Raw genomic sequence first — 14,316 nt, forward strand, 5'->3', positions numbered from 1 at the left:
GTTTGTGGGGTGGGTTCTAGTTGGACCATTTGTTGGCCTCATCTCCAGGTGATTGGGGGGTGGGGTTTCCTGGGGCTCATCTCTGCTCTTCCCTGGGAAGGGGAGGCAGCTTTCCCTGTGTTGGTCAGACAGCTTTGCTCTGGGGGTTCCTTCAGGTATCGGGGGTTTTGGTTCCCCTGGCGTCTATCTCAGTGCTCTTGGTGGCGGGTCTTTGGCTCCTCACAACCACTATTGAGCATATTTCTTATGTTAAAACCTTACATAAATGAGTGCACTCTCACAAACGCCTACAGGTGCTTGGATTCAAGTACTTACAGATTCACTTCTATACAGAAAACCCCTATTATTAACTTTAGCTGCCACGTTATACATTTCGTATTAATTCATGTATATTTTTAAGTGATGGTAAGGCGTTGGTTGTTTGTACCTGAAATATTTTATTAAAGGCCTTGTAATGGCTTAGATAACATGCAAATTTAACCGAAACTGGTCCACGTCTCTCCATTACAAGGCCTTTGTTATTCAGTACTATAAAGCTTGAAACTCAACACTACTCCAGACATTTTGAATTGAGAAAGCTTTCTGGATGGGAAGCAAAACGTCTTTAAACCTCAGAAAAAAGTTCAGTTTTGTTTTTTAACTTTTTTGGAATGACCATGACCTGGATGAGAATCTTCACCAGTGATAAGAGATGAAAAATCAAGCAAAGTGAAGTCCAGACTTTACTCAATAACACCAGTCATGTCAGCAGGAATCAGAGAGCATTCCAGCAAGTTATTGTGACAAGATTGTGCTCAAAATATTTGTCCTAAGTCATTCAATTACAAGGAAGTTCTACCGAAGATTAAGTATGTAACCTTCTGACCTTCATTGCATGAAAAGTAGAACATTCAGTTACTGGTATATGAAATTGCTGTGGAACATGTGTTTAACTGCTGTGTAAGGCATCTAATGTCAGATGAAGATGATGGCTGGTTTGAGGGGGTGTTTCCACAGCCAGGAGCTAAGTGACATCTGCAGCACTCTACAGAGATTTGAGGCTAATCCAAAGTACAGCAAACCAAATCAAATAGGAACTCAAAGCTACTTGGTCCGGAAATTGACACGCATTCATATTGTTACACTGTGATGGGATGAAATGAAATGAACGGGTATGCTGTTTCTTCCTCTGTTTAACTTAAATATAAAAATTTTACCTGAATAAGCAATTTTATCAATAATTGTTCAACACTTAGGGCTGCAAAGTAGGGCAGTGGGTGATGCTGTTGCCCTGCAGCAAGAAGGTCCTGGGTTCAAGTCCTACCCTTGCATGTTCTCCCTGTGCATGCGTGGGTTCTCTCTGGGTACTCCGGCTTCCTCCCACAGTCCAAAAAACATGACTGTTAGGTTAATTGGCCTCTCTAAATTGTCCTGAGTTGTGAGTGTGTGCAAGAATGGTTGTTTGTCTCTGTGTTGCCCTGCGAAAGACTGGCAACCTGTCCAGGGTGTACCCTGCCTCTCGCCTGTTAACAGCTGGAGATAGGCACCAGCACCCCTCACAATGCCACAAGGGATAGACATGTTGGACAATGGATGGATGTTCAACACTTACTCTGGTTTTATTTTTACTTTTATTTTGGCCTTTGTGATAAGTTAATTCCCTGTTGCTTCAGAACTAACTTTAGATTAGCCTGTTTTTTCATTGCTGATTTAGTGTGTAGCTCTGTCTATGTGTTTGTAACTTTCAATTCGTGAATATCCCCATAGTGGGACAAGAGAGGTTTTTCTTATCTCATCTTATTGTTTTGTTTTGCTATTCACAGAAGATTAAGTTATCCAAGCGTGTGTCTCAGATTTGGTGGTACTTATGTATTTATGTCCTTTAATTAGTTTAGATTGTTAGCTCATTCAAAATATACCACTGTTTTTATCATACATAGTTATTAATTCTAAGTATTATATTCATTATTAGGGAGGGGTTTACCTAGTCCTTTATTTAAAAAGCCTCAGGGCATCCAATAGGGACATAGCTACCTATCATCTAACAACCAATCGTATGTGCTTGATGATTGGTAAGTAGTGACGTGGGTCTCCTGTTGCCAATTGCGCCGAATTCGGCCCGCAGGCCGTACGTTTGACTAGCCTCGTGAGACCATCCTGATCTCGCAAGCTTTCAAGGTTGCATCGCAGATCAGTCAGGCTACTTTCCGTTAAAGAAAATTTGGAGCAGGTCACCAAACGAACGTCCAATCAGCGTTGGCTTTGAGGCGGGTTGAGGTGTGACGCAACGAGAAGCGCGACAGTTCAGTCTAAAGAACATGGCGGCTTCAGCCGATGAAACTAGCGTTAGCGTGGCTATCGAGCAAGTTTTATCGGAATTACAGAGTATTTCTTCACTGAAAGAAGAGCAAAACACTGCTCTGGAGGCTTTTCTCAGAGGAAAAGATGTTTTTGCTGTTCTCCCGACTGGTTTTGGCAAGAGCTTGTGGTTGTGTTTTCGTCGTCGCTAATATTACGTCATATGCTTCGTTGATCTGATTGGTTTATTTGGCCCGTCTATCACCAACATAGGCCAATCAGCTAACCAGTATTTTCGGCCCTTCCCAAAATTACTTCAACAGAAGGTTTCCAGATGGATATGCGGAGCAAATCCATCTGGCGGAGTCAGGTTAACGTTTGACACCCCTGGTTTAAACATTAGTATACCAATTTAATTAAAGGTATCTTATTAGCAGTTAATCCAGCTTCATGTGAAAAGTTAACAAAAACTTTTTAGTTATTTAAAGTTAATTGTTATTTCATGTGTTTAAGGGTTTAATTTCTTGCATTAAGACAGCTTTTATGAAAGTTTGACATCTAAATTGGTGGATACACACCCCAAAGTAATAATGTAAAAGTAACACTTTAGCAATTGGAATATTGCTAAAGTAACACTTAAGCAATATTCCACATGCGTATTTTGTGTACCAACTTTCGTAATTCCTAACAGAGCACTTCACTCTCAGACTGCAGGTCTTCCGGTGGTTCCTAAAGTATCTAAAAGCAGAGTGGGAGGCAGATCCTTTAGCTATCAGGCTCTTCTCCTGTGTAACCAACTCCCAGTTTTGTTCCGTGAGGCAGTCTACCTTTTGGACTAGTCTTAAAACTTTCCTTTTTCCATCCATCTATCCATCGTCTTCTGCTTATCCGGGGTCGGGTCGCGGGGGTAGCAGCTTCAGTAGGGAGGCCCAGACGTCCCTCTCCCAAGCCACTTGTGCCAGCTCCTCCGGGGGAATCCCAAGGCGTTCCCAGGCGTTCCCAGACATTATCCTTCCAGCGTGTCCTGGGTCTTCCCCTGGGTCTCCTCCCGGTGGGACGTGCCCGGAACACCTCACGTCCAGGAGGCATCCTAACCAGATGCCCGAGCCACCTCAACTGGCTCCTCTCGACGTGGAGGAGCAGCGGCTCTACTCTGAGTCCTCCCCGGATGACTGAGCTCCTCACCCTATCTCTAAGGGAGAGCCCAGACACACTACAGAGAAAACTCATTTCGGCCGCTTTTATCCGGGATCTCATACTTTCGGTCATGACCCAAAGCTCATGACAATAGATGAGGGTAGGAACGTAGATCTACTGGTAAATCGAGAGCTTTGCTGCCTTTTGGCTTCACCACAACGGATCAGTACAGCGCCCGCTTCACAGCAAACGCCCCACCAATCCACCTGTCGATCTCCCGCTCCATCTTCCCCTCATTCGTGAACAAGACCCCAAGATACTTGAACTCCTCTACTAGAAGCTGGCTCTTGAGACCTTCCCTTTTGACAAATTTTATAGTTAGAGTGGCTCATGTTACCCTGAGCTGCCTTTATAGTTATACTGCTATAGGCTTAGGTTACAGGAGGACATCAGGGCCTATATTGCTCACTCTACCTAGTTCTACTGTTCTCCAGTCTACTGTTCTCCAGTTTTGCATGACTGTTGTCATTACAGTATAATGACAACAGTCACTGCCACCGGTCAAATGCCATTATAATGCATTTGGCCACCGGAGGCAGTGGCAACCCACCAGCTTAAAATCTATGTATTGGCATCTTAAAAATGGTTGAATAGCTTAAAAGATCATCCTGTTTTTGTTGATTTTGTAGCCGAATATAGAAGAGATGTTCTCAAAGCAATAAATAAGCCTTTTGACTTTTAAAAATGTTGTCCTTTTAAGGTAATTTTAAGTTACTTTTCCTTAAATTTGTCAATATCCTGTTGAAGTCTGGACATATGGCAGCGGCGTTTGAGGTGACTTCCCCACGCCACCACGCCGCACTGCTCCATCGAATCCAGTTGAGCCTGGAATCCACAACACACCAACATGTATTCTGTCTCTGGACAGAGTTTCATGTCGATTAGCTCAGAGGGGTAACATAGCGACTGTTTACAATAAAACATGACACTTCCTGTTGTCAGGGGGCGTGGCCTAAGCAATGTCATCATTTGACCATTGGATATTATAGGAGATCTGATGGTGATCAATTACTGAAAGTTTGGTGGCTCTGTGAGTTTTTTTGTATGAAATATAACAGTTTTGTGTTTCATGGCGAGTAGGTGAACTTTGACCCCTGCTATCCCCCCTTCACCATGCTCAAAAACTCACCGTTTTGATAACTTTTAATTGGCCATGCCTTATGATCAGACTGACCGAGTTTCAAGCCGCTCGCTCGAAATCTTTGGGAGGATTTTGATCATATACCAATGCTGTAACTGTCAAAACTGAGGTCAAAATCAGACTTTCAGTCTAAAATAGCCAAGTTCCTGTGATACTTGCACTATGACGTTAGTTGTAAATTCTGAGCGTCTGGTTGAGCTCCACAACTGTATCAAATTTCATGTCTCTACGACGAAGTAAGTGAATAGCAAAGGGTCCTTTGAAAATTTCTAGGTGGTGCCGTTGAGGCATTTTTCTTTAGATTTTTGTGACGACCTTAAAATACAAAATTTTTAAATAGTCACCATGCATCTGCAAAGTTTGGTGAGTTTTTGAAAATGAGAAAGCCCCCCAAAAGGCCCCTGTTTAGGGGGGCAGAATAATAATAATAATTAAAGCCGCAAGCGGCGATGAGCGGCCCTCGCAGCCAAGCACCGCTGGGGTACGCGCACCGCCTGCCGCCAGCCACCGCAGAAAATGTCACGCATTTTACGCGCACGTCCACCGGGCAATTCACACGAACCCGTTCGGCAGTGAAATCAGGTGCAGATCGGTTGATGCAGCAAGGAGATACAGCCGTTGAATAATGATATTGCATTTGGCCACCGGGCCGGACCAAATCGTTTGGCGGGCCGTACGTTTGACACCCCTGGTTTAAACATTACTTTACTGGTTGAAATGCAGTTCAAAGTCTTCAGCTGATCCAAAATGCTGCAGCAAGAGTTATGGAGATAGTTTCCTGCCAAAAGGTTGTAAACAGAAAAGGTGTTGCTCACAAATAAAACTTGTTTTGCACACAAAAAGATGTGTTTCACACAAAAGAAATTGTTTTGCAAACTGTCCGCCAACCTTGCACTCAAAATATCATTTATAAGTTTTCCTCCAGTACAAAATGGTCTCTGCACACACAAAACAGCCTCTGCTCGACTAAGAAACAATCCCACCCACGCTGCGGTAAATTTGTGCCAAAAGTCACGTGATGCATTAAGAGTTGTTGTTCAGACTTCCCGACATTGAGAAGAATTCAGTTATCTCTAAACTATTGGGCTAATTTACTAAATGATTGCATTATTAGGTGCTGTAGAATGGATTGAGGAGGTGAGACCATTAAGAGCTGTCATATGTTCAGATTCAAGTTCATCATTGATCAGTTTAAAAAGAAATCATTCAGAAAGCCGTCCAGATATCTTATTAGTAATTCAACAAATATTATATCATATTCAGATGATGGGGTTATCAGCTGTGTTTCTTTGGGTTCCTGCACATATAGGAGTGAAAGGTAATTAAATGGCTGATAAGAAAGCTAAAGAGTCGATAAATAAAAGTAAGAGTGATTAAGAATAGACATGGGTAAATCAGAGGTTCAAAGTATTATGCTGCCATCTTGTGGTCAAAAATAATACCCGTTTTTATGACAAAATGACATCTTTGATGAAAATTAATTGACTTTTACATTCCTGCAGTGAAAAAGAACGTTCATAATAAGTCATTTGGTTGGACAATTATTCAGAAAGCAAGAGAATTAGGATTAAATCATTGAAATATTAGTCCAACAGTACCATTATCAATAACACCACCATGGATCTTACCTGAATCAATAGTAGATTTAACAATATTGGAAAAGAAAAATAGAGATAAAATGTATATATGTAATTCTTTAATAGTGGAGGAATATATAGAACAGTTTTATAATTATGTAAAAATGTATACGGATGAATCAAAAAAATCAATTAGGACAAACTGGAGTAGGTGTAATAATTCCAGAGTTTAAACTGCATATAGGGAAGAAATTAAATGAAGGAATATCTGTTTATACGGCAGAAATGATTGCATTATTAGGTGCTGTAGAATGGATTGAGGAAGTGAGACCATTAAGAGCTGTCATATGTTCAGATTCAAGTTCATCATTGATCAGTTTAAAAAGAAATCATTCAGAAAGCCGTCCAGATATCTTATTAGTAATTCAACAAATATTATATCATATTCAGATGATGGGGTTATCAGCTGTGTTTCTTTGGGTTCCTGCACATATAGGAATGAAAGGTAATTAAATGGCTGATAAGAAAGCTAAAGAGTCGATAAATAAAAGTAAGAGTGATTAAGAATAGACATGGGTAAATCAGAGGTTCAAAGTATTATGCTGCCATCTTGTGGTCAAAAATAATACCCGTTTTTATGACAAAATGACATCTTTGATGAAAATTAATTGACTTTCTTTAGGGTTTACACAATTGGTCCAAGAGACTTTTTTGTAGGGACTGAGAAGTTACATCTGCTTACCAAGTTTCATAATTCTCAGACAAAGCATGGCTTGGGGCTTACTGATTTAATGCGTTTTTAATGGTTTTCCACAAACCTGATTTTTGCAATGTGACAGCTCAGGCAAATATGCATATTTCATAAAACCTTTGATAACTTTTAACCCTCAAGGTCTCATCTCCACGCTGAAAAAATTTGAAAGTGATAGCTTAAAATGCCTAGGACTAGTTCGTTAAAGTTTGAGGCAAAAACCGTCAATATTTTACCCTTTGACCCAAAATGGCAGGCTTCCTGTGGGTTTTAGAGCATACCCACAATAGACTTTTTTTCATAACTTTAAGAAAGCTACCTAGGTAAAAAATTTCAGCTTTCTACGTGTTACGGTTTGGATCAACTCACTCTAGTTGGCGCTGTTGAGCGGGTTTGCCACGCCCGCTTTCAATTACACTAAAATCATGCGATTTCTCACGGGGGACAATTTTGGGCAAAGTTTGGTGAGTTTTCATGCATGTTTAGGCCTCCAAAAAGCCGTTTCAAAAGTCCCAAGAATAAATAATAATAATAACTAGAATCGTTCAACTTCTGAAGAAGTTGAAGAAGGCGCCCGCCTGGTGGTGGGCATGACCGTCAAAGGCAAAGCTTCCGAGTTCCTTGGTCGTAGTCTCTCATCGCTTGGGGATTTTAAATCAAACCTTCTGAGTGAAAAGGATTTGTCTTCATCAAAACCTGCCGACCGGGAAAACTTTGCGTCTGCAGAGCTGCAAACTGCGTACTTCGATCTGAGACGCAGCTAATGAGCTAATTGGCGACAGCCGACGGTCAACGTTTCCCATTCATTTGCTACGGTAGTCCTAAACCACTACTGACATAATACACTTTTTGGCCACAAGCGTCATTTTGGGGGCGTCATTTCCACCTCTTCTCTTAGAGCCGTTTTTAATAGAAAGAAGAAAAGGCAAAAACGGTCCAAACAAAAGGTTGTAACGTTTACATTTGTAACCTCTGCCTTACATAAACAGTAGCATTAAATCTTAATAAATAAAAGTATAGACAATTATTTCAGTAACTCAATTCAGTAAGTGAAATACACTATATACAGGGGTTGGACAATTAAACTGAAACAACTCTCATTTTAGTGTGGGAGGTTTCATGGCTAAATTGGACCAGCCTGGTGGCCAATCATCATTAATTGCACATTGAACCAATAAGAGCAGAGCGTGAAGGTCCAATTAGCAGGGTAAGAGCACAGTTTTGCTCAAAATATTGCAATGCACACAACATTATGGGTGACATGGGTGAGTTCAAAGGAGGACAAATTGTTGGTGCACATCTTGCTGGATGTGTCAAAACTTTCTTCAATTGAATAAAAACAAAACTGAAGTAATAATATTTGGACCAATAGAGGAGAAATCAAAAGTTAGCACACAGCTTCGCTTCAGCTAGAAACCACTGATCAGGCCCGAAATCTAGGAGTAGTGATGGACTCAGACCTGAACCTTCAAAAGCATCTAAAGACAATTACAAGGTCGGCTTTCTATCACCTGAAGAACATTTCCAGGATTAAAGGACTGATGTCTCAGCAGGATCTGGAAAAACTAATCCATGCGTTTATATTTAGTAGAATTGATTACTGCAACGGTGTTTTCACAGGTCTGCCTAAAAAGTGGATCAGACAGCTGCAGCTGATCCAGAACGCTGCTGCCCGCATCCTCACTAAGACTAAGAAAGTAGAGCACATCACCCCAGTTCTAAAGTCCTTACACTGGCTCCCTGTATCTCAGAGAACAGACTTTAAAATACTTCTGTTAGTCTATAAATCCCTAAATGGCTTAGCACCTAAATACATTACAGACTTGTTATCAGTGTATCAACCCTCCAGACCACTCAGGTCTTCTGGCTCCAGCCTACTCTGCATACCTAGAACCAGAACAAAACAAGGAGAAGCACCATTTAGTTCCTATGCTCCACTTATCTGGAACAAACTTCCAGAAAACTGTAAAAGTGCGGAAAGCCTGAGTTCTTTTAAATCAAGATTAAAAACACATTTGTTTAAAATTGCCTTTGACTGTTCTAGTTAAACTGTTTTACTGTTTTTAATGTTCTTCTTTGTTTCTACATTCTATCTGTACTTGCTTTTATTCTATTTTCTATCTACATTTTATTCCTACTTGCGTTTATTTTGCTATATTTTAATCATGTAAAGCACTTTGTATTGTCTCTGTACTGAATTGTGCTGTATATATAAATTTCCCTTGCCTTGCCTTGCATCTGTGACCAAGACAGCAAGTGTTTGTGATGTATCAAGAGCCACGGGGTCCAGGGTAATGTGGACGAACCACATCCAACAGGATTAACTGTGGACGCACGAGAAAGCTGTCTGAAAGGGATGTTCGGGTGCTAACCCGGATTGTATCCAGAAAACAAAAAACCACACAACTCTACTTATAACTAACTTTCTGAAATACAAACTAAAGTTCACCAATCAGTTCTAAAACATCTTTAGATGAACTCTTGTTGAGACCTGGAGTATGGAGCACCAAGTCTTCCATATTTAAAAATAAATACAGAAATAAATAAATGCTCAATAACTTAATATGCATACAATCATGTGCCACCAAAAATACAATGCACAAATAAATGCAGATAGAAAATTAATTATACAGTGAGACAAAATGTATATATTTCCTTTAATTAGCCACTTTATTTATTAATTACTTATTTTTTTAAGTATTTATTTATGTGCATGTTATAATGTTTTTGTCTGTTTTATTCTTTATTTGTATTTTTTGCCCTATTTATTTCTCAGATGCTATTTATTTCTGTTTGTCCTTTTTACATTTCTGTTTCTCGTTTTTACATTTCTGTTTCTCGTTTTTACATTTCTGTTCTTTTTACATTTCTGTTTGTCCTTTTTACATTTCTGTTTCTCGTTTTACATTTCTGTTCGTCCTTTTTACATTTCTGTTTCTCGTATTATCTGTCCTTTTTACATTTCTGTTTCTCGTTTTTACATTTCTATCTGTCCTTTTTACATTTCTGTTTCTCGTTTTTACATTTCTATCTGTCCTTTTTACATTTCTGTTTCTCGTTTTTACATTTCTATCTGTCCTTTTTACATTTCTGTTTGCAATTTTTACATTTCTGTTTCTCCTTTTTACATTTCTGCCTGTCCTTTTTACATTTCTGTCTCTCCTTTTTACATTTCTGTTTCTCGTTTTTACATTTCTGTTCGTCCTTTTTACATTTCTGTTTCTCGTTTTTACATTTCTATCTGTCCTTTTTACATTTCTGTTTCTCGTTTTTACATTTCTATCTGTCCTTTTTACATTTCTGTTTCTCGTTTTTACATTTCTATCTGTCCTTTTTACATTTCTGTTTGCAATTTTTACATTTCTGTCTCTCCTTTTTACATTTCTGCCTGTCCTTTTTACATTTCTGTCTCTCCTTTTTACATTTCTGCCAGTCCTTTTTACATTTCTGTATGAATTTCTGCCTCATTATGCAAATGAGGAGGGGCTGTGTCTTAAGGGCTCAACTTCTTCCCATTGGTTGGTTAGCATTTTACTGCGTCGGTCAAATCTACATGGCTTTTCCCCGACATGAAGCATTGTTTAATAATAACTCAGCAGGCAGACGTTCAGTGTCCGACCTCTTACGGGAAGCTGCTAATAGACTGGAAGGATTAGAACGCTGTACATTTGGGATCTGAAATGTTTTTCGTTGGTTTCAGATTCGGCTTTCCAGATCAATAACTCATCGGCGGATGATTTATTCTACAAAACAGACACCTCTCCACAACCACCGCAAGGCAGACGCTGAGCTACAACCGTAGTTTCCTCAAAACGAGTCTTAGTCCGTGGGCCAGAATCTGTGGGACGTCTCCTTAAGAAGTTTCAGATGAACTGTCAGACGGCAACTTTCTTGCGCTTAGATAAGTTGCTACACATAGCAGTGATCTCAAAACACCAATAATCCCACGTTTTCACTTGCACATTAATAAGTTATTGCTGATAAAAAATCTGAACTGTTGCGCTCCGGGCCGAGAGGTCACGTGATTCGATTTTTGCTGCTCAGCCAATCAGATCGCTGTATTGTCAGCTGAGTGCGTTCAATGTGTAAGGTGTTTCCAGACGAAGAAAGCGCAATAATAGTATTTTCTGGCGCCAGTTGGCAAAGATCTTGATGGCAAGGAAAAAGAAATAGCCCAGACCATCCATCATCCATTTTCTAACACGCTTATCCCTGCTGGGTTCGGACCGGTGCCGATCTCCAGCTGTCAATGGGCGAGAGGCGGGGTAGACCCTGGACAGGTCGGCAGTCCATCACAGGGCAGAAATAGCCCAGACTTTTGCTCATTTTACTGTGATATCACCAAGACCTGCTGCGCTAGGATAGCACAGCCAAACGACTTATCCCCGCCAGAATTTGTATCCCCTGCATCAGGAGAGTGTTTAAAATCAATAAAACTTTTAACCTCCAGCTTTGCGAAGTCTAAATATTTTTAAACATCACATTCTAATAAAATGAAATAGATTTTTTTAAATTCCTAATACATTGTTCTGTTTTTAAAATCGACATATCTCGTTGTTGATAAACAAAGAGCAAAAGGCTGGGGTGTTAAATGGGCACGGTGTCGTGCCAAACCAGGTATCCCCGCCAGGATTTGTATCCCCTGCGTCGGGAGCGCGCATTCAGCTTGCTGAACGCAGTAAACTCCGCCTCATTTCCAGACAATTCGGCATGAAAATCAAGATGTTTTATTTCTCTTAGCGAAATATAGGAATAGTGCCGTTACATTATCGTTCAGTTAATGGGTTAAAATTGAAAACGTAACACTTGTTAGTACAATCGTAAGGGATTGCTATGTCGGTTAAAACTAAACTGATCACTCAGTATAACACGTTCTGATAAAGTAAACGGCTCTGTGGTCATCTCCAGATGTGTCACGAAAGTATTAGCTTTATGTCATTAGATTGTTGCATGTCTGTCTGCTGAAACTAAAAACCCACCTTTTGTGCCAAAACTCAAGAATGTGGGCTACTGTTAGTCCATTTTGGAAGGTGTTACACATTGTGGCAGGCTGGACACCATATTTTTTGTATCCCCTTGTAACTTCTTAATTTAAAGAGCTAACAGCTTCAACTTTTCTACAGTTGTTTGTGATTATAAGAGGTGTTTATGTGGCAAGACTCAAGAATGTGAGCTACTGTTAGTCCATTTTGGAAGGGGATACATATTCTGGCAGGCTGACCCCGATATTTTTTGTATCCCCTTGTAACTTCTTCATTAAAAGAGCTAACGGCTTCAAATTTTCAGCAGGTGCTTGTTGTTATAAGAGGTGTTTATATGCCAAAAATCTAGAATGTGGGATACTGCTAATCCATTTTGGAAGGGGATACATATATGCTCAGCATGATAGTCTGTTTCCAGCATACATTTCTTGGCTGACTTTGTGCAAGATGAGGACAGCATTACTTACAAATCCAAAGATTGGGCCTGCTCTGATGGTGCACGGGTATATATATATATATATATATAAGAGGCCTTAGTCCTCAACTTAGCCTGAGGTCCTTTACCGCGTGTCTTCCTCCCTCTCATAACCCCTTTCCTGTCAGCCTACTTTTAAAAAAATTAGCCAATAGAACCTCAAAATCCCAGTAAAAATGCAAGGATCAATTCTCACAACCTAAGGATAGCAGTTTAACTTATGAATATGAAGCTTCATGCATGCTCAGTATGAGGGATTGCTGCAAAGCCATCAACAATGCAGACGACTGTCCACTGTGGCTCTACGCTCTTTCAGGAGGAGTGAATGCTGCTTGGAGAGACTTGATGCAACCTGCTGGGTTTCCTTAGAGAGGAAAACTTTCAGACCAACCTGTCTGGTCAGCACATATAACAATTGGCTGCAGTGTTTGAAATCAATAAAACTTTTAATGTGAAGTCCAAATATTTTTTAAACATCCTATTCTAATAAAATTGTAATATATTTTTAAACCACTACTGATATAACACTTTTTGTATTATGTTATTACAATATATTAAAATATATATAAAATATATTACAATATTATATATTGTAATATATTTTGAAACTCCTCATACTGTTCTTTTTTTTTAAAGCGACACATCTTGTTTTCTTAATATGGTTCTTGGCTGAATTAAAATATAATTAGATCTGATCATTTTGGCAGTAACTTTATTCTGTGTTCATTTGATCACACTTGGAATCAGCTTTATATAATCCATTCATGCGGGTCTATCCACACAAAAAAAACGAACAAGTAGACAGCTATGATGGACTCAGGAAGGTGGGTTTTTAGTTTCAGCAGACAGACATGCAACAATCTAATGACATAATACTTTCGTGACACATCTGGAGATGACCATAGAGCCATTTACTTTATCAGAACGTGTTATACTGAGTGATCAGACTAGTTTTAACCGACATAGCAATCCCTTACGATCGTACTAACAAGTGTTACGTTTTCAATTGTAACCCATTAACTGAACAATAATCTAACGGCACTATTCCTATATTTCGCTAAGAGAAATAAAACATCTTGATTTTCACGCCGAATTGTCTGGAAATGAGGCGGAGTTTACTGCGTTCAGCAAGCTGAATGCGCGCTCCCGACGCAGGGGATACAAATCCTGGCGGGGATACCTGGTTTGGCACAACAACTGTCGCCAGCTTACCTCAAGTTCTTTCTGTAAAACTGGCAGACCGTAGTAGTCATGTTTCCTCAGCCATGTCTTTCTCCAAATACGTCGTCGCCTTTTCTTTTTAGGGCTTTCTGCACACAAAATTGCACATATTGCCAAAGCAGCACGTTTCTCTCCGGTAATGTTTACAGTAGCCATCGACACTTCCGTCTTCTTCTTCTTCTTCTTCTTCTTCTTCTACAGTATGAGCACTCCGGTCGCGTCCGAGCGTTGCGCCCATAGACATAATATAAGAGTAGACGCGTCGTTGGGCGGGTTCTGCCTATGCTGCGATGCGTCAGAGCGTCCACCATCTTAAATGTGGCAAATCTGCAGTTACTCAGTCACTTAAACAGTATCAGAGGGACTTGAATCTCTGAATATACTTTGTATTCATAGTATTTTTTTTTGTAATATTACAAGTTTATTTTCGTATCCCTTTAGCTTCATTCTCCTGAATTTATTCTCCTAAAAAATAAAAATATTTAAAATAATCTAACCTGGCCCTATTACTCCAGGAGTAAAATAATTCTGCAAACTGTGTGTATTCTGGAAATGTTCCCCCTTAATTCTCATGATATGATGTTTTTATCATAACATTATCACTTTTGTGTTTGTTTGTTTATTTTTACTTTATTGACCTAGGACAATTTTACCTCTTTAATACTCACCCAAAAAGTATGTTCCTAAAGGTTCAC

The 14,316-nt window shown here is 39.7% G+C and overlaps 1 protein-coding gene across 3 annotated transcripts in view; it reads right to left on the reverse strand.

Moving 5' to 3' along the window:
• LOC105917537 (thrombospondin type-1 domain-containing protein 7A) overlaps positions 1–14,316 on the reverse strand; it is a 224,076-nt gene that overhangs the window by 170,368 nt on the left and 39,392 nt on the right. The gene's annotated exons all lie outside the window — the stretch shown is intronic.

The sequence above is a fragment of the Fundulus heteroclitus genome, chromosome 13 (genome assembly GCF_011125445.2).
Source record: "Fundulus heteroclitus isolate FHET01 chromosome 13, MU-UCD_Fhet_4.1, whole genome shotgun sequence".
NCBI classification, from domain to species: domain Eukaryota; kingdom Metazoa; phylum Chordata; class Actinopteri; order Cyprinodontiformes; family Fundulidae; genus Fundulus; species Fundulus heteroclitus.